The following is a 27,460-nucleotide window of genomic DNA, read 5'->3' as shown; positions in this document are numbered from 1 at the left end:
CATTTTTAAAACTTCTCAACCAAAATTCCCCCTAAAGAAGGTTTTTAATTGTACAGTCAGGTCCATAAATATTGGGACATCGACACAATTGTAACATTTTTGGCTCTATACACAATCACAATGGATTTGAAATGAAGCAAACACAAGGGGCTTGATTCACAAAAGAATGCTAACACTTAGCACGCCCGTGCAAAGCTGCTTTGCACATAAAATTATGCACGTAAAGCTTTACGCGCGTAAACTAATGACATCGCGTGAAGTCATAAGTTTACGCGCGTAAAGTTTTGCGTGCATTACATTGCGTGTTAAGCATACACTAGTTTTCACGTGCAAAGCAGACTTATCGCGCAGATGGCATAACGCACGAGCGCTAAAACTTTGCACGTGCGAAATGGCTTGCACGCAAGTTTGCACGTGCAAAGCTTTTAGGCGTAATAACTCAATTATCACTCTTTTGTGAATCAAGCCCAATGTGCTTTAACTGCAGACTGCTTTAATTTGAGGGTATTTACATCCAAATCAGATTAACGGTGTAGGAATGACTACAGTTTGCACATGTGCCTCCCACTTGTTAAGGGACCAAAAGTAATGGGACAGAATAATAATCATAAATGAAACTTTTAATTTTTAATCCTTTGCAGTCAGTCAGTTACAGCCTGAAGTCTGGAATGCGTAGACCTCACCAGACGCTGGGTTTCATCCCTGGTGATGCTCTGCCAGGCCCCTAGTGCAATTGTCTTCAGTTCCTGCTTGTTCTTGGGGCATTTTCCCTTCAGTTTTCCCTTCAGCAAGTGAAATGCATGCTCAATCGGATTCAGGTCCATAAAAAGGCCCCATTGGCTGTGAAAGGAAGCCCTGCCCCTGGCCACGTAAGCTCCACCCACTGCATGTGGGAAGCTCTGCCCACTACCTGCGGGAAGCTTCTCCCCATCTGGGACACTTTGGAGTAAAGAGGTCCCAAACAGGAATCCTAGTGTAACCATCCCCGCAGATGTGTGGGAGCAGGTAAGATGGAGTCTCCCTGACAACAGTTACCTCTTCCTCCCTCAGCATTCACAGTGACCTCTCCCTCAACCTTGCACCCACGGTGACCCCCCTCCCCTTTCATCCCACCTAAGACCCACACTGACCTCTCCCTACCTAGCATTAGCACTGCAGTGATCCTGCCTCTCCCAGCACCCATACTGACTTTTCCCTCCCCCATTGGCACCCTTTCCATCACCAGCAGCACCCACAGTGACCTCCCTCAGCACCTAAACTGACATTTCCCTTCCCCAGCACCTTTTTTAAATTTGAGCACCCCCCATTTGAGGACCCTCTGTGCAGCCCTGATCTGCACTGTGAAGCGCCGTCCAATGAGTTCTAAAGCATCTGGCTGTATAAGAGCAGATAATATTGCCCTAAACGCTTCTGAATTCATCCTGCTGCTTTGACAAAGAAAATGATATTTGCATCTCTTATCCCCAGTGGCGTAGCAATAAAGGATGCAGAGGTTACACCCACTAGGGGGCCTCCTTCATCCATCTTATTAGGATTTTATTGGTGTTATGCTGATAATGAACACCTCTATAAGCGCATTGCTTAGTGGGAATCTTTAACAAGCTATTTCCTAACCTTGGTTAAACCTCTCTGACACTGCAACTGTCCTTGGTATGTTTTGGGGCTCCATATCTATAGCATGCTTGGGGCCCCATGTAAAACTCGCACTGGGGCCCCAAGCTCCTTAGTTATACCCCTGCCTATCCCACTGTACCTAGTGATAAAGAAACCTGAGCTGATTGAGTAAATTGTGGAGGCCACCATTGCTGCCATTGTTATTGAGCTGAGACAAACAGTCAGATCAGGTGTTATGTATATTCCACTCCGTATTCAATAGCTGCCTACTAGATCCAGGTCAGCGACTCTGAAATTACTGGAGCCAAAAGCTAAATGCATCAATGTACTCCTTCCAAGGGTCATGTAAGTTAACATTAGCGCTGCACTTTTAGAAAGTAAATGTCAAAATGTAATAAAGTGAGTGCAGAAACTGTTGATGGCATGCTTCTCCGAGTCCATCAGATGTGCAAGGAAAATGAGGCAGTCAGGGGTTTCTTTTTTGCATTAATTATTGAAAGGGACCTATACTGAGCAAAGTTACTAACCATACTTGTTAAAGTGCAGCTCCACTTTCATGGAAAAAGTATAGTATTGGATCGTGTTAGCTTTTAGTTAATGCTGAACGTCTACAGCAGCAAGGATACCATTTATTTGTTGGTCAGGGGCCGGATAATGTAATAGTTAAAGTGTAACTGTCAGGCATAAAATCAAAAATCAATTCTTTATTTTTATCTGCTAAACAAGTAATAAGGATGCTATCCAGGCAATCCAAAAGTTAAAAATCACTCTTACTTTTCTTCTCCATAAAAGATCATTCCCCAGTTTCCTTAGCACTTATTTGGTACATCTGCCGCACAAAGGATGTTGCACGGCATGCTGATTTTTCTTTTTTTCTTCTATACTTTTCCCTCAGACATAACTAATGCAACCTGATTGGCTGAAGCCTCTTTTCCTCCTGTTTTCCCTCCACCACCTCTATTCCTCTCTGATTGGCCAATATTTCTCATGCTGAGACACTTTCTAGTGCAGAGCTGGGTGGGAGTGTCTGAAGACTGGGAGGAAGGCGGGCAATGCTGCACAGACAGAGTAAAGGAGGAAATTATGTCAGGATTGGCTTCAAGATAGACACAGTAAAAATGGAAAAACCTAAGAAGGATTTTCTCTTTTTTTTTTACTATAGAAATAACTAAAATTTAAATGTGGGGGCACTGCAATACATATGTTATGTAAGTAAAGCAAGTATTTGTCTACTTATATATGTTGTTTTTTTCCTTAGATAGTATGGCTGACAGCTCTTAAGGGGTCCGCCTCTGACACAGGAGACCTTGGTTTAAATTTCGGCATTAAATTAATGCATCTTCCCTTATATGGAAGTGACCAATCATAAACAACATACAAATAATACAATAAATAGTTATGACCAATAATAAGCTCAGGGCACCTTCTAGGAAACTTACCGAGTCATTCACATACTGCATCTAAAATGCATCGCAACTCACAACAATTAAAAATAATGTGGCACAAGAAGGGGAGTGGCTACAACCAACATCACTCCCCACCAGTCACATGAATTTGTGAGGTAAACTGCAAAGTAAAACAGTAGCAGATGCAGTCAGTAAGTGACTAATTTGGCTACTAGGTACTGTATTGGCACATTGCTGCTTGCTTTACTACAAAAAATAGAAGCTAGCATTTCCAAAAACTTTCCTTTTTTTATAGAGAGGCACTTGAGGTCATTTGAATTTTTTATATGGAAGTACCTAGCTGTCTCGCTCTGGACCAGAGCCAGGAACATCCAACTAGCTGATGGCCCAAACTCAGAACACTCTGCCGTGACTGCGTCTGTTGCCTGTACCGGAACACTGATACTTGGTTCTTTGCTATTGGATCATGAGCCATCTGTTAACACCTTTGTTAATAATTACCACAAAATTTGTATGCCAGGTTTTACTAGAACTACACAGCAAAGTATGAGAAAAAAAAACCCACATGTGTGCTGTAATTATGTTCTGTACATAGAAACGTTACACAAGTGTCGCATTGTACATACCGGTAGCTACTGTGATTGGAGAAGGAGGGGAAACCACATTTAACCACTTCACCCCCAAGGGTTTTTCCCCTTAACCTCCCTGGCGGTAATCCTGAGCTGAGCCCACTTTCGGGCGGATTATTTGAGATTTCAGCCACTGGGAATGCGGCGTTTCAGGTAGGGCATTAATGCTAAAAACAACTGTGATGTGAAAACAGTGTTTTTGGGAGGCTTCGGACTCTCTTTAAAATAATACATGCTAAGGTAATAAAAACCCACACATTTTATTTGCCCATTTGTCCCGGTTGTTGCAACGTTTAAAATTTTTCCCTAGTACAATGTATGGCGCCAATATTTTATTTGGAAATAAAGGTGCATTTTTTCAGTTTTGCGTCTATCCCTAATTACAAGCCCATAATTTATAAAGTAATAGTAATATACTCTCTTGACATGCATATTAAAAAGTTAAATCCATATGGATTTTTTTTTTATTTGTAAATTTAAAAAAAATTTAGATTTTTTTGTTAACTATTGGGGAGTGTGGGAGGTCAGGGGTTAATTGAAAGGAATCATTAGGCAAAAAAATAAAAAATCAGCGTTACTCACCTGGGGCTTTCTCCACCCTTGCAGACTGTCCCACGCCGACCGCTCCGATCTCTGCCGCCATCCCGGTCTCCGCGCAGCGTGCAGAGGCCGACCCCAAGGTCGTCCTTACTGCTCCTGCGCGAAGCGCCACTGTCAGTCCTGGCCACGTTGTCCTAGACGCACTGTGCAGGCGCAGAACTACTGCCCGAGGCGAACACAGTCACACCCATTGACAGTCTGTACATTCTGTGACAGACTTGGAGCTGGGCCCCATGTTTGTGGCATTGTTCTTTGGGCCCCAGACTCACTTGGGCCCCATACTGCAGTTCCCCCTGTGAATGTCGGCCCTGCTTCCACTGTTTTATCTGCAGGTAATGCTTGGAGAGCTGTGGAAATAACTTGGTAAATTAGGCCAATAATGTAATTTCTTGCACCCCAAAAATACAGCACATCTAAAATTGATCTAATAAAACCTACTCTAAGGTCCCAGACCAGGAGGAAGTGGCTGCAATGACCTTGTGATTTCAAAGCCTCTATCGTGGAAAATGAAAGTGTTTAAGTACTTCAAAGTCTTTTAATGAAGTTGTTAGGTGAGGGAGGGAGGTTATGCTATTGTGAGCTGTTACCACTGTGACCGGCATTCAGCTGTTTCTACTCAGACATCCTGTATTGATGCCTTCAGGACCGCCACAGCGTTGAATTATTGATATTTTGAGGAATATCGAGCTTCTGGAATCTTAGAAAGAATGAGTGTTTAGCTTTGTTTGGCTTTCCACCCACTTCTCTGCTAGCACTTGTGTGTCTGTTCCTGAAAATCATACATACCATTTGCATGAAAATCAGCCTCCCACTGCAATGTGTTCCCAAGACTTCATCTACCTAGTCCAAATGAATAAACAAAAGGGGATCTGCACATCACAGCACACCATTAATATGCATAAACTGGTTAAAGTAATAAAAAAAATAAAGAAAACCGTCTGAGCTTAGAAATAACATTTAAAAATATTTCCATTTACTTCCGGTTCCAGAGTTTGCTGTTTACTAGGTTAGCTTATGCACAGGAGTTCTTAAAGGATGCATGAGGCAAGATAAAGCACTGCAGCTCTTCTTTCCTGGGGCTTCCTCCACCTCCAGCCCCTAGACGTCTCTGTGTCCCTCGCTGCAGTTCCGCTGTCACCCAGTCTTCTGGTGTCCCCTCCATAGCTGCCACCACACTTCTGTGCAAGTGCCAGTGCATGTATGCGTTGCTACAGAGGGGACCCCGGAAGATTGGGTGACAGCGGAACTGCCGTAAGGGACACAAAGACTTCTATGGGCTAGAGGAAGCCTTGGGTAAGTAAAGCTGCACTGCTTCTGAGATAATTGATTGTACTCGTGCTTTGGTAACACACCAAACGCCCCAGGTACAGGCAGAGCAGAGGATCAGAGTACAGGCAGAGCAGAGGATCAGAGTACAGGCAGAGCAGCAGAAGAGAGGATCAGAGTACAGGCAGAGCAGCAGAGCAGAGGATCAGAGTACAGGCAGAGCAGCAGAAGAGAGGATCAGAGTACAGGCAGAGCAGAGGATCAGAGTACAGGCAGAGCAGAGGATCAGAGTACAGGCAGAGCAGAGGATCAGAGTACAGGCAGAGCAGAGGATCAGATTACAGGCAGAGCAGAGGATCAGAGTACAGGCAGAGCAGAGGATCAGAGTACAGGCAGAGCAGCAGAAGAGAGGATCATAGTACAGGCAGAGCAGAGGATCAGAGTACAGGCAGAGCAGCAGAAGAGAGGATCAGAGTACAGGCAGAGCAGAGGATTAGAGTACTGGCAGGGCAGCAGAAGAGAGGATCAGAGTACAGGCAGAGCAGCAAAGCAGAGGATCATAGTACAGAAAGAGCAGAGGATCATAGTACAAGCCGAGCAGAGGATCAGAGTACAGGCAGAGTAGAGGATCATAGTACAGGCAGAGCAGAGGATCATAGTACAGGCAGAGCAGAGGATCAGAGTACAGGCAGAGCAGAGGATCAGAGTACAGGCAGAGCAGAGGATCAGAGTACAGGCAGAGCAGAGGATCAGAGTACAGGCAGAGCAGAGGATCAGAGTACAGGCAGAGCAGAGGATCAGAGTACAGGCAGAGCAGCAGAAGAGAGGATCATAGTACAGGCAGAGCAGAGGATCAGCGTACAGGCAGAGCAGAGGATCAGAGTACAGGCCGAGCAGCAAAACAGAGGATCAGAGTACAGGCAGAGCAGCAGAACAGAGGATTAGAGTACAGGCAGAGCAGCAAAGCCAGAGGATCATAGTACAGACAGAGCAGAGGATCAGAGTGCAGACAGAATAGCAGAGCAGAGGATCATAGTACAGGCAGAGCAGAGGATCATAGTACAGGCAGAGCAGAGGATCAGAGTACAGGCAGAGCAGAGGATCAGAGTACAGGCAGAGCAGAGGATCAGAGTACAGGCAGAGCAGAGGATCAGAGTACAGGCAGAGCAGAGGATCAGATTACAGGCAGAGCAGAGGATCAGAGTACAGGCAGAGCAGAGGATCAGAGTACAGGCAGAGCAGCAGAAGAGAGGATCATAGTACAGGCAGAGCAGAGGATCAGCGTACAGGCAGAGCAGAGGATCAGAGTACAGGCCGAGCAGCAAAACAGAGGATCAGAGTACAGGCAGAGCAGCAGAACAGAGGATTAGAGTACAGGCAGAGCAGCAAAGCCAGAGGATCATAGTACAGACAGAGCAGAGGATCAGAGTGCAGACAGAATAGCAGAGCAGAGGATCATAGTACAGGCAGAGCAGAGGATCATAGTACAGGCAGAGCAGAGGATCAGAGTACAGGCAGAGCCAGAGGATCAGAGTACAGGCAGAGCAGAGGATCAGAGTACAGGCAGAGCAGAGGATCAGAGTACAGGCTGAGCAGCAGAGCAGCAGAGCAGAGGATCATAGTACAGGCAGAGCAGAGGATCAGATTACAGGCAGAGCAGCAGAACAGAGGATCAGAGTACAGGCAGAGCAGAGGATCATAGTACAGGCAGAGCAGAGGATCAGAGTACAGGCTGAGCAGCAGAGCAGAGGATCATAGTACAGGCAGAGCAGAGGATCAGATTACAGGCAGAGCAGCAGAACAGAGGATCAGAGTACAGGCAGAGCAGAGGATCATAGTACAGACAGAGCAGAGGATCAGAGTACAGGCAGAGCAGCAGAGCAGAGGATCATAGTACAGGCAGAGCAGAGGATCATAGTACAGACAGAGCAGAGGATCAGAGTACAGGCAGAGCAGCAGAGCAGAGGATCATAGTACAAGCAGAGCAGAGGATCAGAGTACAGGCAGAGCAGAGGATCAGAGTACAGGCAGGGCAGAGGATCAGAGTACAGGCAGGGCAGAGGATCAGAGTACAGGCAGGGCAGAGGATCAGAGTACAGGCAGAGCAGCAGAGCAGAGGATCAGAGTTACACCTCTGCTGTTTTTCTGTAACAGAACAACTGAAGTGAGAGGGGTATGGGGGCTGCCATATTTATTTCCTTTTAAACAATAGTTGTCTGGCGGCCCTGCTGATTTATTTGTCTGCAGTGGTATCTGAATCACACCAGGAACAAGCATGCAGCTAATCTTGTCAGATCTGACAATGTCAGAAACACCCGATCTGCTGCATGCTTGTAGAAAGAAGAGAGAGTGCAGAGCGGCACACTTTTCCTAGTGGTTTTCGGGTGCTTGACCAGGGACGTTAAGCATCATCCCAAGTGACATCCAAGAAGTAGAAAGGTTGGTCAGCACACCAGCTTCTCAATGAGCAAGATTTAATGAATCACATGTCAACACCAAAGTTAACAATTGTTTCGGGGCCACAAAGGGTCCCCTTCATCAGAACAGTGCAGACAAACAATATTACACAAAGTTGCACCAAACATATATACCTTGTGACATAATAAAAACCACCCCTCATGATCCAAGGCACTTCCCCTCCCTCCACAATGTAAACATTACCTTCCTCCCCATATACAAATGATCAAAGGCCAAAAATTGTATATATTACAATGACCCCAATATGGGCATGAGACTGCACATAAAGATTTATTACTAAATAGAGCATAATCCATGCACCTACCCAAATCTATAGCAGAAGCCCTCCTGTCAATCATATATCGTGTTTAAATCCATTGGCTCCCTCAGCTCGCGCCAAGCCGCCGTCACCCGCTTGTTCAGCCGCTACTATTACCGGCTTTGCCTCCGTCGAGGGTTGCCATAGCAACCCCCTACCCAAGAGGCCACACTGCGGCCTCCTACCAATCAGCGTACCATACGCTGGTTCCACTCTGCCCCCAGCGCACGTCACCAACTACGTGGGACCACGCATGCGCAGAGAGAGCTGCGTCTCCGTAACCATAGAGATGTCCGCATGGTTACTCGCCAGTGGTCGCGCATGCGTCAGAACGTTCGCGTTAAAGCAACCATAAGAACGCCTCCGCGTGGCCACATCTATACATGGAGACCTTCGCAAAACCGCCTCAAAAACAACACAAAAACGCACAGACTGGCCACATCACAGCAACCACGCGCATCAAAGTGCGCACGGATGCTGCCACGCAGGCCAGTGTAAAAAGCATTAAACTAACTTGCAGAGATGAGCCATAATAATAAATGGCACACCCTGCACAAAAAATAGCTGCATATGGTCCATATGGACTCTCCCAGGGAGGGCAAAAGTAGCCAATCCCGAGCAGCAAACGTTCTGAGGGGGCCAAGAGTATTCAGAGTACAAACTAGGAACCTAAGGGAGAAAAAACGATTATTACACCGGGAAGGGAGGATAAGGGAGGATGGGAAGGAAAGGAAAGTGGAAAGAGAAAAGGAAAGAGGAACATGGGTTGTGGTAAATGAACAAAACATGCAGATGCTAATAAACATATAACAGCGTATCCTATACCACATTGATGAAAACCAGTTTTCCAACAGCAGGTCACATTACAGTCACTACCAATCATCTATCATCTAGATAACACGAGAAAGAGTTATACTGATTCAGTCCCCTAGGGGCAACAGTATCCAGAGTATATATCCAGAATGTCTCCTTCTGAAGCAACAGTTTGTCACGATTTCCACCTCTCCTGGGTTTCTTAATGCTTGTTCAGGGTCTATGGCTGAAAGTATTAGAGGCAGAGGATCAGCAGGATAGCCAGGCAACTGGTATTACTTATTGCCTCCATATTCCTCTTGCTTCAGTTGTCAGATGATAAAGGAGATAAAATAAATCAACACATTGCAAAGTGAGAAGTTAAAAAATAGGAGAGAGATCAAGAAATAATTAATATTTGCGATTTAATTTGCTCATATTGTCTGATCCTCAATCAGCCTGAACATAATCATCTTTATTACTGGCAGACATGAAAAAAAAACAGACAGCACCAATTTCCATTATCTATAAGCACACCCTCTAACAATGCAGTAGTTTTTTTTTTTTTTTTGTTTTTATAGATATACATATGCACAGAGGGAGTAACTGGTTGCTTGTTTCCCATAATGCAACAAGGCTCCCACAGTGTAATGTCAGCACCTAGATCCTGACATCACACTGTGGAAGGGGTTTCACCACAATATCAGTCACACAGACCCCCCGATAATTTATTGGAGAAAAGGGGTATTAGCTACGGATTGGGATGAAGTTCAATCCTTGAGTACAGTTCCTCTTCAAAGGAGTCCTCAGGCAGAAAATGCTGCCCTCTGATATACTTACCCGGGGCTTCCTCCAGCCCTCAAAGTCGCCTTTACTGGCCTGCGCGAGCACCGCTATTAATCAAGCCCACGTTGTCCACAGTGTACTGCGCAGTACACCACGGACAACGCGAGCTTGATTGACAGCGATGCGCACTAGAGAAGGTCAGCCTCTGCACCGCCGGGGACCCCGGGCCGGCAGCTGCGAGCGGAGATGCGGCCTGGGACATGTCGGTTGCAAGGGGCTGGAGGAAGCTCCGGGTAAGTATATCAGAGGGCAGCATTTTCTGCCTGATTACTCCTTTAAAGAGACTCTGTAACAAAATGTTGAGCCTTATTTCTTCAATCCTATAAGTTCCTATACCTGTTCTAATGTGCTCTGGCATACTGCAGCCTTTTCTATTTGCACTCTCTGTAATGAATCTTATCTTCTTTCCTCTGTCGGCTCTGTCGGGCTCAGGCTGGAATGTGTGGAATGTGCTGCACTGCTTGTGATAGTCAGAAGCTTTACACACCCTCTCCAAGCTCTCCTCTCAGCCTATCACATTCTGGTTAGCAGCCATGTTTTTTGTTTGTAAACACTGCCTAAAACTGGCAATTACAAGCCAGGATTGCAGCAGGGAGTGGCAGAAACAGCACTTTTTTAATGTAAGAGTTTTAGAGTACAGATTCTTTTTAAAGAGGAGCTGTACTCAAGGATTGAACTTCATCCCACTTCATTCATTCATCCCTATTCACAACAAGCTGAGGCCTTCTCAGTCAAAGCATAATAATTTCAGTGTTTATTGGTGGTCTCTGCGGGGTTCTGCAAAGTGACGGCTTGATAATTGCACACTTTACAGTGATTTAATAAGTGATCAATACATGCTTAGGATGTAATGGCTTTAATAGCAGCAGAGCAGATTGCAGATAGAATACAATAAATTCCAGGCTGTTGAATGATCCGATCTGTGTTTTATCTTCATATTTTTTAGAATATGCTTTATTCAGCAAATGACGCTGCCTGGGTCCATACATTCTGGATATGTAATATTAGCAAAGAATTGTGTGTGTGTGATACAGTCTACCAGCTCAGAAGTCTGTGAAAAGTAATGACAAAAAAATTATTCTTAAAGGATACCTGAGGTGACATGTGACATGATGAGATACCTGAGGTGACATGTGACATGATGAGATAGACCTAGCATACAAATAACCAGGCTGTGTTCAAGTGTCAAGTGGAGCGATTCAGGGGGGTGGTTTGGGACAGAGGGAAAAGACTGGAGTGGGGGGAGGATGTCACATGTCACTGCAGGGAAAGGGTTTGGGGTACCACTTGTTGGTACTACTGTGCATTTGGGGGCGGGGGAAAGCCCGTTTTTTTAAATTTGACCACCCCCCCCCCCCCTACACACACACACTTAAAGACCCTCTGCCTGGCCCTGATTGGGAATGTGATGTGCACAAAAGCCTGGTAACATTGCCATGCGCAGGGAGTACACATTACTTTTACAATGCCCATGTTATCTAGCTAATGCAGGTGGCACTAATTGCGCAGTGTGTGCTACATTGTCTGCATAAGTAACATTAAAATTAGGGTCCTGTCATATTACATCCGTTACAGTGTGTTACAAAAGACAAGACAGTTTTACATTGCCTCCCCACAAGCAATCTAAACGTAACAATTGTTACGGCACACCAAAACCTGCCAAGGACAACCACAGTGTCAGAGGTGCAAGAAGGGGATGGGGAACAGTTTGTAAATGATTACCACTATTCAAAGTATCTATAGAAGTGACTTATACCAGCACAGGACCAATAAATAGCTAATACTGCAGTTGAGTGAGGGCCCTATGGGGCCCCTCTGGCATAAGGGCCCCCTCTGCACCCCTATGGGGCCCCTCTGGCACAAGGGCCCCCTCTGCACACCCTTATGCTATGCCACTGGTTGAGCCCCTTGACACCCACTAGGACCCAAGCACCTGCCTAGGGGTACATCAAAAAAGGGCGTCGGGAAATAGAAATATTGTGTAGAATTTCGTTTAGAAATAGTGTTTTAGGAATTTATAAATCACTAAATAATGTGTATGAGATCGGCAATTCTTAAAACGTTAATCTTCCCTATTTGTAAACTGAAACTTATTTTAACGTTTGTTAAAAACCCTCCCTGTACCTCTCCCTAACCCCTAGACCCCCTGTTGGTGCCTAAACCTAAGACCCCCCTGTTGGTGCCTAAACCTAAGACCCCCCAGTTGGTGCCTAAACCTAAGACCCCCCTGTTGGTGCCTAAACCTAAGACCCCCCTGTTGGTGCCTAAACCTAAGACCCCCCTGTTGGTGCCTAAACCTAAGACCCCCCTGTTGGTGCCTAAACCTAAGACCCCCCAGTTGGTGCCTAAACCTAAGACCCCCCTGTTGGTGCCTAAACCTAAGACCCCCCTGTTGGGGCCTAAACCTAAGACCCCCTATGGATAATAATGTTTTACAGACATTAATAAATAAAAAATGTACATAAAAAAATGTAATTAATTTTTTTGGGTGCCTTTACTGCAAACAGATTGTGAATCGATTTCAGCCTGAAACCGATCACAATCTGTGGAGCCGCCGCTGCCGCCGCCTGTCCCCTCCCCCCTCCCCCCGCGCATACATTACCTGACGCTGGCTCCCGGGCATCTTCTCCGCATCTTCTCCACGCTGCACCCGCTCCATCCCGGCGCTTCCTGTGTCACTCCGTGACCAGGAAGTTCAAATAGAGCGCCCTCTATTTGAACTTCCTGGTCACTGCAGTGACAGGAAGCGCCGGGATGGAGCGGGTGCAGCGCGGAGAAGATGCGGAGAAGACGCCCGGGAGCCAGCGTCAGGTAATGTATACCTGATCGGATCGGCCGCCGCTAGCGACGCGCTCCCTACCCGCGGGCGATCGAGGGTAATTTCCCGCACGGAGCGATCGACGGACCGATCCAATTTCGGGAGGAAATCGGATCGGCGGGTGCGTTTAGCGTGAACGATTGGCAGCAGATTCGATCCCAGGATCGAATCTGCTGTCGAAACGGCCGCGAATCGGGCCAGTGTATGGCCACCTTAATCCTCCCAATACCTTATGCTGAGTACACACGATGCGATTTCCCGCTCGATCGACTGGCCGATCGCTTACTTTCGACATGTCCGATCGGGTCTCGATCGATATAGAGGTCGATTTTCGAATGCTAAGTGTGCAAAATCGACCGCTGTGTCGATCGAGACCCGATTGGACATGTCGAAAATAATATATCGATTCCGTCCATCGAGCGGGAAATTGCATCGTGTGTACCCAGCATTACACTCACCCCTCTCTTAATGCCCTACTCTAATCCCCCCCTCCCAGTGTGTAACACTAACCTCCCCTAACCTGCCCACAACAAACTACTAACCCCCCCCCCCCCCCCCCCCCCCGCTCAAATGACCAAAAAGATTTAAAAGATGAAAATGTAAAACAAGCCATGAAAATGAAAACAGGCAGCAGTCAACTGCTAATTAATACTCATTATATCTGTACTTGCATTTAACTTATTAAGCACATTTTGACACAGGTTTGCTTTAAGCTGTAATTATGCTTCTGCCAAGAGATTAAAGTGTCTTCTGTCACTTTCTGCACACTACAGCAGTACTTGAGCGTAATCATTACAATAACTTTATCAATTTTGCAAAAAGAAAACCCCATTAACCCCTCCCGGTCCCCAAGAGTAGCCACTAACCCCTTATGGTCCCCAAGTGCCGCCATTCACCCCTCCTTGCCCAGCTGCAGCCAATAGTCCCTTCCAGTCCCCAAGTGCAACCAATAACCCTTGGCCTTTGGGTCCCCATGTGTGGCCATTAACCCCTCCTGGTACCGAGTTACAGCCTGGTAGTGGTTTGCAAATGCAGCTATTAACTCTCCTGGTTCCCAAGTAGAGCAATTATTCCCCCCCCCCTCCCTCCCTCCTTAGCAAGCAGTTCATCCAGTATCTGCCTCCCTCTGTTTATTAATCACGTAAGCCATTAGTAATCAGTGCAGGCAGTATCCACCCCCCTCCCTCCTTAGTTATCAGTGTGGTCAGTAGTATCTGTCCCCCTACCTCCCCTCCCTGTTAATCAATGTGCCCAGGATCTGTAGTACTCCTTCCACCCCTTGGTAATCAAAATATAAATAAAAAAGAGAGGTAATTTCTAAAAGCAATCTGACAACACGTTTCACTGGTCACGGCCCGCTGCCTCAGGTCATTTGCCTTTATAGCATAAGGGATAGAGTGTATGCGCCTCTATAAATAGGGAATAGGGGCAGTCGGCAGATCTCTGCAGGGGGACCCGGCTTAGTGTAGTGATGACACCCCTGATCCCAAATGATACTTTCTGTCATCTTCAACCTATCACCAAATCCAAGTACCGAGTCAGAATCATTATAGCTGTCGCTTTGGCTACCATTATCTTAATAGCGTCGCCCTAATGAAGCATTCCTCGGGTGAAAATGCATTCGCCAGCATTTTGGCCATCGAAACATAGCAAATGTAGAGGTTTAATTTCCAGGGACATGACTAGAGTCAAAGGAACCGCGAGCGCAGCCTGTGCCCTATGTGGCCGATCAGATCACAAAGCCTCATTGAACCAGTAAGTCTTATTATACGCTGTATCAGAGTGTTCAGAGGAAGATAGCGCTAAATCCCAGTGTGGATCTGCCAATTTATCCTCACTGTGGAGAAAATTCCTGCCGGTTACCCAGAATCCCACTGATCCCAGGCTGCTCTGATGGCTGCATGTGTGATCCCATCCCCCAGATGCCACTGCTCTGGTCTGTACAGACAGCAGAATAAATGAGAGGGCATGGGGGCCAGTTGTAGAGTAACTTGAAAATCAGACACTGTTCCACTCACGGAATGTAAGTAATTTATAAAGAACTAGCGGAGTGTGGCTATTCCTCTCTGACAGCTGTCATACAATATGAAGGGCGGCTAGCTGGGCTCACATGTCTTAAAAGATATTTAACAATGCATGAACAGTGTGCTGTGCCTTCTCCGACTCCAGCTAAAGCAAAACATGAAATCATTAGATTTGCTTTACCTAAAGTTGAAAAGCATACGTCCATTTGTACCCCTTCCCTGGTGGGGAGATGATGCATTTTTTATGCTTTTTGCATGGGTAGTGAACCAGCATTAATAGATAACCACTGGCACATTGTCCATATATCTTACTGGGAAAAGATTCCAAAGAGAAAAAGAAGAAAGCCTTTTATGTGCATGTACATTTTGTAGATTATTTCAAAGTTTTCATTCTACTTTTGTGCAATTTGTGCTTTAAAGAACAAGTGACACCCATGCTAACCTAGAAATAAAGACACACATATAAGTAGATAAATACTTGTTCTACTTACATAGCAGATGTACGGTACTGTCCACATTATGATTCCTGTGAATTTTATATAAAGGAAAAGCAGAGAATCCTAATCTAGGCAGTTTCCATCTTGGTTACCTTTGAATGAAGCTAATCCTGACATCATTTCCTCCCTTACTCTTTTTACTCTCCTCTTGCTAATTGTGTATTCGTTACCTGCCCTCCTCCCAGAGTCTTCAGACACTCCCACTGAGATCTATACCAGGAAGTGCACTGTCTTATGTCATTAGAAGGAGGAGGAACTAAAGGGAAGAGGAGGAATATATTAAAGCTAAAAAGACCCCCCAGCCTGCAACTGTTTTGCCAGCCGATGGCAATGGCAATTAAAGGGCCTGTGCTCCTAAGGTATGTGATAACTGCAAACGATAAAAGCAGAAAAAGTTTTGAAAGTTTTGAATGCAGTATTAGCATCATTATCACTTAATACACTCAGACCAGTTGCTGTTAAAATTTGATTTTTATGATAACAATCCCACTTTAAAGTACCCCTGAACTGAGAGGGATATGGAGGCTGCCATATTTATTTCATTTTAGGGCCTGTTCACATCTAGGGCATTTTCAGCCTTTTTTCAAGCTCAGGCGATTTTCAAAATCACCCGCTTGTGCAATGAATCTCTATGAGAAGGTTCATAATATCTGTGCGCTTCGTCTGCTTTGCGCTCCGCAAAGTGTTGCCTGTACCATTTTTTGGACGATTTTGGTCTAATGGAAGGTATGGGAAGAGCTCTAAATCCTTACAAAATCGCTTTGTGCGGTCATTGTGTTCGCGATTTTAAGAATAAATGCATTGTATTTATTCTTTTCTGGGTCAAAGAGTTCACTTCCTGACTTGCGTCAGGGAGTGAATTAAAAAATAGCTCCGTAAAAACGCTTTAGAAAAGCACTTTAAAAAAATGCAGCAAGCAGGCAAGCTTGCGATTTCAATTTTAGATGTGAACAAGGCCTTAAAGTGGACCTCAACTCAGAACTTCCGCTCTGCTCTAAAAGATTAGCAACAGCATAATAACCTCCAAAGAAAAACATTTCTTTGTTACAGCAGATAAAAATCCTGCAATAAATCTTCAATTTTTCTACTTCCTGCTTTCATGGAAGCCGATATAGGGTTAATATCCTGTGCTTACCTATTAGCTCTCTGCCATGGCAGTCACAGCTGAGAGATTTACAGTTGTGAGTAGTCAGAGATGAGGGGGGAATTAGACAGGCTTAACTCTCTAAATACACACAGGGTGCATTTCTCTATGCTTTCCTTCTGTCCTGTGCAAGAGTTTAGGTCCACGTTAAAGAAATTGTGGCTGCAGAGCTGCCCTGAGGGTTTCAGAAGTTCACCCTACCATTAAAGTCAATGGTGCTCATTTCAAACTATCAGTTTGCAAACCGTTCGTGAACGTGTTTCTGAGTACAAAATTGCGATGTTCGGACATCCCTGTTTATGGGTTATCGAGTGCTGCTTGGTTTTCCTCTGAAAAGTCCACAAAAAAGGCTGCAAGGACCAAACAAATGTGGCATTTGGCAGTAGAGATTGCTCAGCATTTCCACCCCACCCAAATAACATAGGCCCAGTTTCCACTAGCAATCGCTAGCGTTCGCGCTGAACACTAGCGATTGCGATTCAGCAAAAGTACAAAATTTTGCGGCGATTTCCCGACGTTTGCGATCGCGATTTTGCTATGCTATGCACTGCATAGCAAAATCGTGGCAATAATCGTTCCGCCGCGCGATCGAGTTTAGGTAAAAAACGAATCACGGTAGTGGAAATGACCTACCGCGATTCCTATGTTAAAAGCAAACTGTAGCGATTTGGAAAATCACTAGCGGTTTGCGATTTTGCGATTCAGCAATCGCAAACACTATAGTGGAAAAGGGCCCAAAGGGCCCATTCACACTTGCAAATCGCAAAATGCTAGCGCTTTTGCTAGAATTTTGCTCTGGTGATTTTTTTGCATTGAACGTGAAAAAAATCACCATTGACACTTGGTGATTTTTTAGCGGATCGCGTTTAGCGCTTCTATAGCACTGAAACGCGATCGCCGGGAAATCGCCTGAAAATGGTGCAGGCTACACGTTTGCAAGTGAGAACAGGTGAGAACAAGTGAGAACAGGCCCATAGGGTATTTTTGCACTAGCGCTTTAAAAAGCACTAGCGCTTGAGCGTTTTGCTGAAATCGCCGGCAAAACGCTCTAGTGTGAATCGGCCTTGAAATTGACTTCACTTATGTTCATTCCCCACCACCATGTTATTTTTATTTATTTTTTTATTTTTGACAGGGGGAGGAGAGGGCAGAACTCAATGTGAGATGTGTGTTATGGGATGGAACCTGAAATCTTTTTGTCCATTTTTATATGATGTTCTCTTTTAAAGTGGTATGGAACTCAGCATTTCCTCTTTGCTCTTAAAGATTATGTACAGCATAAAATCTACTACCATAAAAAAAAAAATCTGTATTAGAACAGCATCCAAACAGTTAAGCACAGCACTTTGTTCTTCAGTGAAAAGCTCCTTGCTTCAGTGGGAAGCTTTTGGCTGCATCCGAAGAGGTGATAACACTATTACTTGTTTGCATTCCTTTGTCAGATACAATTAGTAAACATCAGCAAAGGGCAGAAACTGAGCTCTCTCTGCTTCTAGTATTTGTGCAGCTGAGAACTTGAGAAGTGATCACTAGATAGATTTTAATATATACATATAGCAGCTATACAGTAGAGTGCAATGGCAGCTTTCAGAGCAGATAAACTGTACTTTGGGAATGTATAATTTGTAGACAGATAATATTAAGTGTGTATAAAAGCAAATATGATAACTATATTGGTAATAAAAAAAAGTAGGAAAACACATATTTATTAAATGTTATGCCAGAGTTGTATCCCATTAAACATATAGGGTTAAATTTAAACACATCTCCGTGGTGCTGCTGATCTCTACTCTTCATTCTGCTTAATTTATACACCCCATAATTGCATATTTAGTGTTATGGTGATTAGTAAACAGGTGATTTATCACTCTGTAAGCTGCCCTAGAAATAGAACTTCTTGCTTGTGATTGGCCGTATTGGGATTTATATTTTTCATCAGTTATACTTTACAAATCACTTTTTATTTCTACACAGGAAGCATTTTCTTCTTCCATCAGGAACGGTTTGTGTTGATCCTGGAAGAGATACAAAGTCTTGTTGACATGTTCGGCTTCATTCCTTGTTGACGTGTTATTGAATAGATTATCTCCTCGCAGTGTAGTAAAATTTGACAGATGTCTCCTGGGAACATTTAGCTTATATTTTGCTGCTTTTTCTTCCCTAGAATTTCACTGGCTTTTATTCGTTTAATATAAAATTGTCTGCCGCATTAACAAAAAATTAAAAAACATTTTACAAAATCTGACAAAATTTGACTAGAAATTAAAGCAAACCTGTAGGATGGTAAGGAGAAAAATGTCAATACCTTCCTCGATAGAAGGAAGCCTCTGGATCCACCTGAGGCTTCCCCATCCCTCTTTGTCTCTCCAAACCATCGCTGGGACCCCCTGAAGTTCACGGCCGCACTCCCTTATGAGAACGAGCTCGGACTCACCGTGCAGGACGGCTCATGCCTACACAGTAGCACGGAGCCGCTGTTCGGACTCGGAAAAAGCTGAGCCCGCTCAGCTCTAGTGTGCAGGTGTGAGCTGAGCGTCTGTGCCTCCACACTGCGGGCAAGCTCCATCGACAAGCCCTTGTCGACGGGCTTCGGAAACGTAGGTTATTTCGGCGCTGGCGCTCAACACTGAAGCTGGACGCCGTCATAGCACCAGTGCTATCCTGCATGCCCCGCCCAAGAGTGATTTGGGGAACTGGCGGTTGCCAGACCCCGAATTACACCTCCCTCCAAGTTGCTACAACTCGGAAAGGGAACAGTATTTAGCACCGCCGGGGATTTGAGCGGCAGCAGGGTGAGCTGTCATTCAGCTCACCCTATTCCCAACTCACCGGCTGCGCCATAATACATATGTGGCTTCGGAGGGTCCCATCGCTGCAGCAACACAAGAAGGAGGGGAACAATATGCTAAGAGACCAATCTAAAACTCACTGGAGTCGGAGGCGCCTAGCACAAAGAGACCATGATTCAGTGACTCCTATATTTGCCCGATGAAGCGGGCTCTGCCTGCAAAACATGTCGCACAGTGGAGTGTACTCCCAAAAAGTTTTTTTCCTGTTTGTTTGTTTGAATTAGATGATTTGTGTAATTGATTGGGAGGTAAGTCCACCACTACCGCCCATTTTTAAACAGATTTTAGTGTGTTTTATTTTTCTTGGAACCTCTGCTACTCAAGTATCTGCAATTGTCTTGTCCATCCGTGGTGGAGGGGGTGTTACCCCTTACTTCTACAACTGCAGAGAGTGATGTCAAAACCCGAGTGGTGTGATGATGTTGTCAGTGGTTGCCTTTAACACTTGTGAGTATAATTTCAATATTGTTTTTCCTTTACCAAAACAGATCTTTACATAGTACACTATGGCGGGCTTTTGCTGCTCATATATTTATTCTTGTTCTAGTAGCAGAATAGAATCCTCAATAGACTGCAAGAAAATAAAAATGCTGACTATTATAAATATCTGACAACCGCTCATTAACTTTAAGCAGACTGCTTATAGGCAGTGGTGTACATACCACAAGGCTGCAGGTGCTCATAGCACCAGGTGTAGCCATGGCTAGGGGTGCCACTGTGGTGCTCAGCCACTGTGTTCTTCCACCTGGGGCCTTTTTTCATAGTTCGGGCAACATTCGGGAAAATAGCAGCAAGCAGTGCAGGGGACTGTACTACTCCCTGCACTAGATGTAGCACCCCTTCCCCTTCCTGTCAAATGAGCAATGTGTTTCCTTTCTCTCTACACACAGCTTGTAGCAGTGAGTGAATGTGCAGAACAGCAGGGTGAGTAGAGAGAATGATTGCTGTGCTGCAGCTGGGACATTAGCAGGGAGAGGTGGCAGGATGTGTTTAGTGCTTCAGGAGTTGCCTGTCATAAGTAGCCATGTGCACTGGCTGCTGTAATACCAGAGTGCCCTAGACTATTGATTATTTATCCTGATCAGAGTAATTAATCAATAATGCAGGGCAGTGTGCTATTGCAGAAGCCAGTGATACAGGTGCTGATAGCCGACTTCTGTAGTGAGCAGAGAAGCAAGCTCCAGGCAATTTAGATTAGCTTGATTGCAGGACATGTTATCTATTTTCCCCATGACCCTTTCCTCTAGATTTCAGTGGCTTCTTTTAACAGCATGTCCCTACCAAACAGCACTGGTGATGTCTGCAGTCCTGATGAGAGTCCTTCCTTCCTGCCATTTCTCCTCTCCCACTAGGGTCTCTGTCTTGTCCCTCTACCTCTTTACCCCCCCCCCCCCCCCAGCTCAAAATCTAATCATACCTTAGTCATAGTCTAATGCCCCACCATATTATTACTGTGTATTTATATAGCACTGACATCTTCTGCAGCACTGTATAGAGTACAGAGTTTCATAATGGTTAGCGCCATCTACATCCTGACAACTCCTTTTCCCTGGAAATCCCTCAAAATTTGCAGCAACATGCTCGGTGCCTCAACCCATCAACCCTCTAATCAAAAAAATCCCCCGGGGGGGGGGGGGGGGGGGCGTGTGATAAATAAACAGCACTGGTGTCAAATTCCCTAGGTACGCCACTGCTAATAGGAACATCCAAATGAGGATTTTCATAACTAATAATGGTGCTCTTTAGTACAAGCTAGATTGGACTCCACTACAGTCACACTCGCTTCTCTCTCCCATGTTGATCGTCATTAATGATGATTGCATTCACCTAATTTTACTTAAATCAACACTGAAGCAAAAAAAACCCCCAAAAAACGTATGATATAATGAATTGTATGTGTAGTACAGATAATTAATACATTAGTTAATTAATTAATTAATTAATTAGAACATTAGTAGCAAAGAAAAGCATCCCATATTTTTTATTTTCAGTTATATAGCTTTTTTTTATAACATTGCATCAGGCCATCATATTTGCAATTACAAACCACACACTGTATTTTAAACTATGAAACAAAGCAGAGCTAATAACCCTTTGAACTCCCCTGCAGTAAAGCCTTATCGGAAGCTGACTCTCACTGTTTCTTTGATGTATAAGTGCTTCAGAAAAGAGGACAATCTCCGACCCAAGTTGGGTTGGAGAGCTCAGAGAAGCTCTTTTGCATAGATCACAACTGAAGTTTCTTAACTCTTACTGTACTGGAAACAATACGAGACTCATATTTGTGCTGCTAATGTTTTATTTCTTGTCTGTACTACACATACAGTTCATTATATCGTAAGTTTGTTTTCACTTCAGATTCCCTTTAAGCAAAATGTAACATAAAAAGTCCCAACTATGATTACATGTGATTACAATTTCAAAATTGAAAAAACATTGAATTTCAAGTTCTGTATATTTATTTTATACAGGGCACTGGAGGTGTGGAAGAGCCCCTTGTCATGGTGTGGACATGGGCTTTTGGAGGAGTGGGGGAGGTTTTGACGTCCATCTCTTCCAGAGGCCCCCCCACATCATTAACCGTGCGGGCAGGGGCATAACTAGATTTAATAGGGCCCCCTGCAAAAATGATAGCATGGGACCCCCTTTATCCCTGAACCCCACGAGATTGGGAGCCAGCGAATGGCAGCAGAGAGTGACACCACCGCCGCTGCATATGCCTCACATGCCGGGGAGATATTCGCGCACTAGGGGGTGAGTAACAGACACACCACCACCGCATATGCTGGGGAACACTCGGAAACTCGGGTACGGGGGTGGACGGCACAGAAGACTCTCTCAAATTCTGCTCAGGCACACTGCACTCAGCAAGGAGGACACAGCCATGACCACGCACCTTCTCTTAGTAAGAGGGCTTTTTGGTCTTTTTTAGCACCTTACACACTCCTAGGAGTTCTGGTTCACCATGAGCTTGCTGGGTACTCTGTAGCCCATATGCAATTATTTTTTTCTCCTTAGTTTTCTCCTGGGTGATATTTTCAAAATTGTCACTAAAATGGCTTTTAAGCCACCAACAACAAGCAAGAAAATACTCAAAATAATTTTGATAGTACTTTTTCACCTACTTATTGGTACGTTTTCAGTTGCACAGTGCTGATAAGTTATTTGAAATAGAAGATAATAAAGAAGATGAAAAATTATCTCATTTAAGAAAAAGTTCATTGCATATGGGCCTGTTCCTCTAGGTGTTCCAAGTCCTACCTCATAGAGCCGCATTAATCCATGCCATGCACTGATGAGCATCAACCAATCCAAAAAAGGCAGTATGCATGTCTGATTAGTGTGGCAATGTCTGATTAGTGTGTAATATTTACAAGCTGACACATCAGTGCACTCCAGCGGGTCTGGAGGTGTGGTTAGCTTTCAGGGACAACAAAGAGGTGATTTGCATATTCAGCAGTGATGTACTGGGAGACACCTCAGAGCTCACTCCAACCTCAATATTTGTACATACCTTCTGTTTTAAGACGGCACACTTCTGTTTTTCAGCCCTGCTGACTGATACTGTACAGTAGCATTTCTCTATTTTCTTTATTTTATTTTTCCGCATTTTTTTATACCAAGTGTTATTACATGAAGGCCATAGGGATAGCTAGCAGAATGTCATCATTCTTGCTATAGTGGTCCCTTAGAAGATATTAGGTTGACATTATTAGCTGATCAAGGAATTCATACTTGGCTAAAACCACTCTGTCTGCATAAAACTTGGACTATATGTGTCAGAAACTGGGCTTTAAAGCAGTAGGATTAGCCATACTATGCCAGAGGAAAAAAATATATAAGTAGATAAATACTTGATCTACTTACATAACACATGTATTGTACTGCCCATGTTTTGATTTCAGTGAATGTTTTATAGTAAATGAAGAGAATTCTGTTCCTGGTGGGGGCCATGTCTTTTGCCCACAGTTTGGGCTAAATCCCGATGTCATTTATGACCTTTACTTTTTTTCTTCTCCTCTTGCTGAGCCACCTCAGCCTTGCTTGTAAACACAAATGAGCAGAGGATCGTGTTTCAGATAAGCAGCTAGGCTGGGAAATAAATGGAAGAGGAGGAATATATTATAGATAAAAAGAACACCCAGCATGCAACTGTTTGGCACTGACTACTAAAGGGCCAGTGCTCCTTAAGTATGTGATAACTCCAAATCATAACAGCAGAAAAAGTTTTGAAAGTTTTGAATGCAGGATTAGCATCTTTGTCACTTAATACACTCAGACCAGTTGCTGTTGAAATTTGATTTTTATGGTGACAATACCGCTTTATCGCGCACCAGAACTCAGAACTTCCTCTCTGCTCTAAAAGATACGCAACAGCATAATAACCTAAAGAAAAACATTTCTTTTTACAGCCCATAGAACTCCTGCAGTAAATCTGCAATGTGTCTACGTCCTGCTTTCATGGAAGCAGACAAAGGGTTAACATCCTATGTTTACAAATAAGCTAAGGACTACCTCCTGTGCTGACACAGCTGAGAGATCAAATTGCAATTGTGATTACTTGCAGCTGAGCAGGAATTATACAGGCTCTTCATTCTAAATACAAATAGGGTGGATTAATCTGTGTTTTCTTTGTGTCGCATGCACTTATGAGATAATGAATTGTATTTGTAGTACAGCTAAGCAATAGAACAATAGTAGCACAGAAACCAGTCTCATATTGTTTCCAGTACATGAAGAGTTAAGAAACATCTATGCAAAAGAGCTTCTCTGAGCTCTCCAACCCAACTTGGGTTGGCTGCAGTGCTGTTTTCTGAAGCGCTTATCTTAACCTGTCTCTCAGGGCCCATTCACACTTGAAATCGCTAAACACTAATGCAAAACGCTGAGCGTTTTTCTGGCGTTTTTTCCTAGCGATTTTTCACTGTATAGAGAGTGTTTTTCCAGCGATTAGCGTTTTGCGATTTCTAGTTCAATTCAAATACTTTTGTTGAATCGCTAATCGCTCCAGAATTGCTCAGAAAACGCTGCATGCAACGCATTTGCGTTTCAGCAAATGGCTAAGCGCTTAGATGAGAACACTTCCATATACTTTCATTGTGCACACGTTTTTCAAATCGCTAGCGATTTTCAGCAAAGCTGAAATCGCTCTGAAAACGCACAAGTGTGAATGGGCCCTCACTGTTGCTTAAGGTTTTACTGCAGAGGAAAATTCAAAGGGTCATTAGCTCTGCTCTGTTTCATAGTTTAAAATGCAGAGAGCAGTTTGTAAACTTAGAAATATTAGAGATTCATGCATTGTTTTAAAAAAAAAGCTATATAACTGAAAATAAAAAAAATATGAGACTTTTCTTTGCTACTAGTGTTTTATTAATTATCCGTACTACACATACAATTCATTATATCATACCTTTTTTTCATTCAAGTTTCACTTCAATTAAATTAGTTGTTAATAATAATCCTACCTAATAAAACCCCTGTGTCTCTGCGTCCCATCTGTGTGTGTGTGTGTGTGTGTGTGTGTGTGTGTGTGTGTGTGTGTGTGTGTGTGTGTGTGTGTGTGTGTGTATGGTGTGTGTATGGTGTGTGTGTGTGTGTGTGTGTGTGTGTGTGTGTGTGTGTGTGTGTGTGTGTGTGTGTGTGTGTGTGTGTGTGTGTGTGCGTGTGTGCGTGTGTGTGTGTGTGTCTGCATGTGCCGCAGAGCAGCTGTTGTTCGGACGGGAGCAGGAAAGGCAGGGGGCCGGGCGGGCGCATGTGCGGCGGGCGGGCATGCTGACAGGTGGCGGCAGTGATGGACTTAGAGCCTGTTATTAAACGGGCTAAGGTCCCTAGTAATAATAATAATAAAACGCCAAATACATATATAGTACATACATAAGATGGTATTTGCATAGACTGCTTCAAAATCAAGCTGAGAGATGTGGAAGATAAACAAAGTTGGACAGCTCACATTATAAATCTGCTCTGACTTTTATTGAGGCTAACAAGCTCTACGTCAGTGTGTCGGGCCATTAAAATCCCTGTTTTCAGCAAAGCCTTATTTCAGTAATATGGAGATGCTGATTTGACAGAAATGTGCCCAGTGGCACAGGAAGAAGGGCCTGGTAATTGCAGGAAATAAAGCTGCCAACTCCAGTGAGCACACTCCAGCTTTAGATGGATACAGAACTGGAATGCTGCTGATGTCCAAGATCAGCGACCCTCCGTGCTTTAGCCCATTTTTTTTTCCTTCTAGATCTAAGTATATCAAATTGAAATCTAAATATAGGTTTTTGACTTGATAGAGATTTACAGCTCTCACAGGTCTGCTTATCTGGATATAGCTGCTGCTGCTGCCCCGTTGGCAGAAGGAGACGGTAACAGCCAAATTCATTACATTGCAGACCGTTAGTACATGTAGGTACTGAGGCATATGGTAGATTGTCCAGCAATCTGTTGATGATTGCAGATTTTACTGAGCTGTAGTGAAATCACTTGCCTCAGTGGCACAGAGATAGATTAAAGGATACGTTCCTAGGGAAAAAAACCAAAACAGATCTACTTACCTGGGGCTTCCTTCAGCCCCTGGCTGCCTATCTGTCCCTCAGCTCAGCTTTGGTGTCCTGGCTCTCCGTTGCAGATGCTGACCTCGCCAGGTTGGCATCTTCTGCGCCTGCGCAAGCATGTGGCCGCGAAGGCGCAGGCGCAATAGTTCCTCTGAACTTTTTTTAAATATTGTAAGTTATTCTTTAAACCTTAATTTTCACAGTGCTGGCTGGAAAATGAACGTGGAATATGGTTGCTATGTGGCACCGAAACACATACTTTCCACACAAGCAGCCTCAGGTAAAGAGGCAAAGAACGATTTTATTGCTCATTCAAGCAGAGCGATGCTAGGTTACTTGAAGAGCTAATGTAACCTTTTATTTTATTCTCGGTACGCTGGTTAACCTTGTAGCTTCTGAAACATGCAGCTGTTCGTTGTCTCTATAGCACTGTTTTCTGGAACTGTAAATTCTTGCCTGCTAAATAAAGATTATTTGGGAAAGAAAACAGGATTTCCAAAAGATCAGGAAGTTAGAGAAACTGACTTGAGGAAAGAAATACACAAGCTCAATTTTTTCCTACCTACATGAGTTAAAAATATTTATACAGTACCTGTGCAGGTATTAAACTACTAATTTTCCATACAAGTTAACTTCAAAACTTAATCATTTTTGCAGCATTTGCAGACTGGCAAGCCTAATTAAAAAAGACCTGCTTAAATTTCTAAATAACTGTAAAGTTGCTTTGTTAGCAAACTTACTCATTGCCATCTGCTTATTACACCCAAGCCAAAGCTTGGAGTTAATTAGCTTGTCTAGTGGGGGCTACACTGATATAATATTTATTTTAGATCGCAGTAAAGTTTTATGAAAGAGAACTGTAGTGACAATAGTGAGTTTGTGTGTGTGTGTGTTTGCCCATTTTAATCTCTTTCCTAACCGAAATATTCATTATGAAATTCATCACAGATGGTGACATCTTTAATCCTGTCAGGTGATCTCTGCAGAAAGTTTGTTTACTAATAGTTCTAAAGCCAGTAGAAAATATACCTCATCTCCCAGAATGCTCTGGGGAGAATTCCACATATCTAATCAAGTTAAGCGGGAGGGCGGGGTTTTGCACCAATACACAGCAATATATAGATACAGTATAGGAAGTGTTTCTGATGCTAAATCCTTGAAAATGACCATAAAAGTGGGTATTATGCCTAATTTACTGCAGTGCCACTTTAACGTTCCTTCTAACCTAACCTAACCTAACCTAAACAAAGCACATGGTTACAACACAACATCAGCTGGTGTTTGCAGGCCATCAATGCAGCAATCACCTGAGGCATTTGAGCCCTTAGAAAAAAGTATCATTGGTCTGGGTGCGTCCACCTACAGCACTTCTTACACCCATCCTTTTGTAACAAACAATGTTATCAGAATTTTCCCTGCATCACAGTGAATTGCTTACTTCAGCATTAGTACATCTTCCCATAAGCTTCTCATGTTTTAGTTGCTGTCTATGCAGGCAGAACCATCTCTGTCCACCTCTGGCTGAAATAACAATAAATGTTAATGACACCCCCATAACTTCAGTTCTCAAAGAACACTGCTTAGGGGTAATATTTGACTCCTCTCCCTCTTTTATTCCTCACATTCACTCCCTAACCACCTCCTGTCTTCTTCA

General features: G+C 44.0%; 1 protein-coding gene across 2 annotated transcripts in view; it reads left to right on the top strand.

Moving 5' to 3' along the window:
- HTR1F (5-hydroxytryptamine receptor 1F) overlaps positions 1–27,460 on the top strand; it is a 354,262-nt gene that overhangs the window by 123,833 nt on the left and 202,969 nt on the right. The window contains exon 2 of one of the 2 annotated variants that reach the window (XM_068266102.1): positions 15,454–15,627. The exons of the other annotated variant lie outside the window; for it this stretch is intronic. The gene's annotated coding sequence lies outside the window, so the exon portion shown is untranslated. The remainder of the gene's footprint in view (positions 1–15,453; positions 15,628–27,460) is intronic. 2 annotated transcript variants of the gene reach the window in all.

The sequence above is a fragment of the Hyperolius riggenbachi genome, chromosome 2 (assembly GCF_040937935.1).
Source record: "Hyperolius riggenbachi isolate aHypRig1 chromosome 2, aHypRig1.pri, whole genome shotgun sequence".
Taxonomy (NCBI): domain Eukaryota; kingdom Metazoa; phylum Chordata; class Amphibia; order Anura; family Hyperoliidae; genus Hyperolius; species Hyperolius riggenbachi.
The sequence above is the reverse complement of the archived record's forward strand: the minus strand, read 5'-3'. Positions and strand labels throughout refer to the sequence as shown.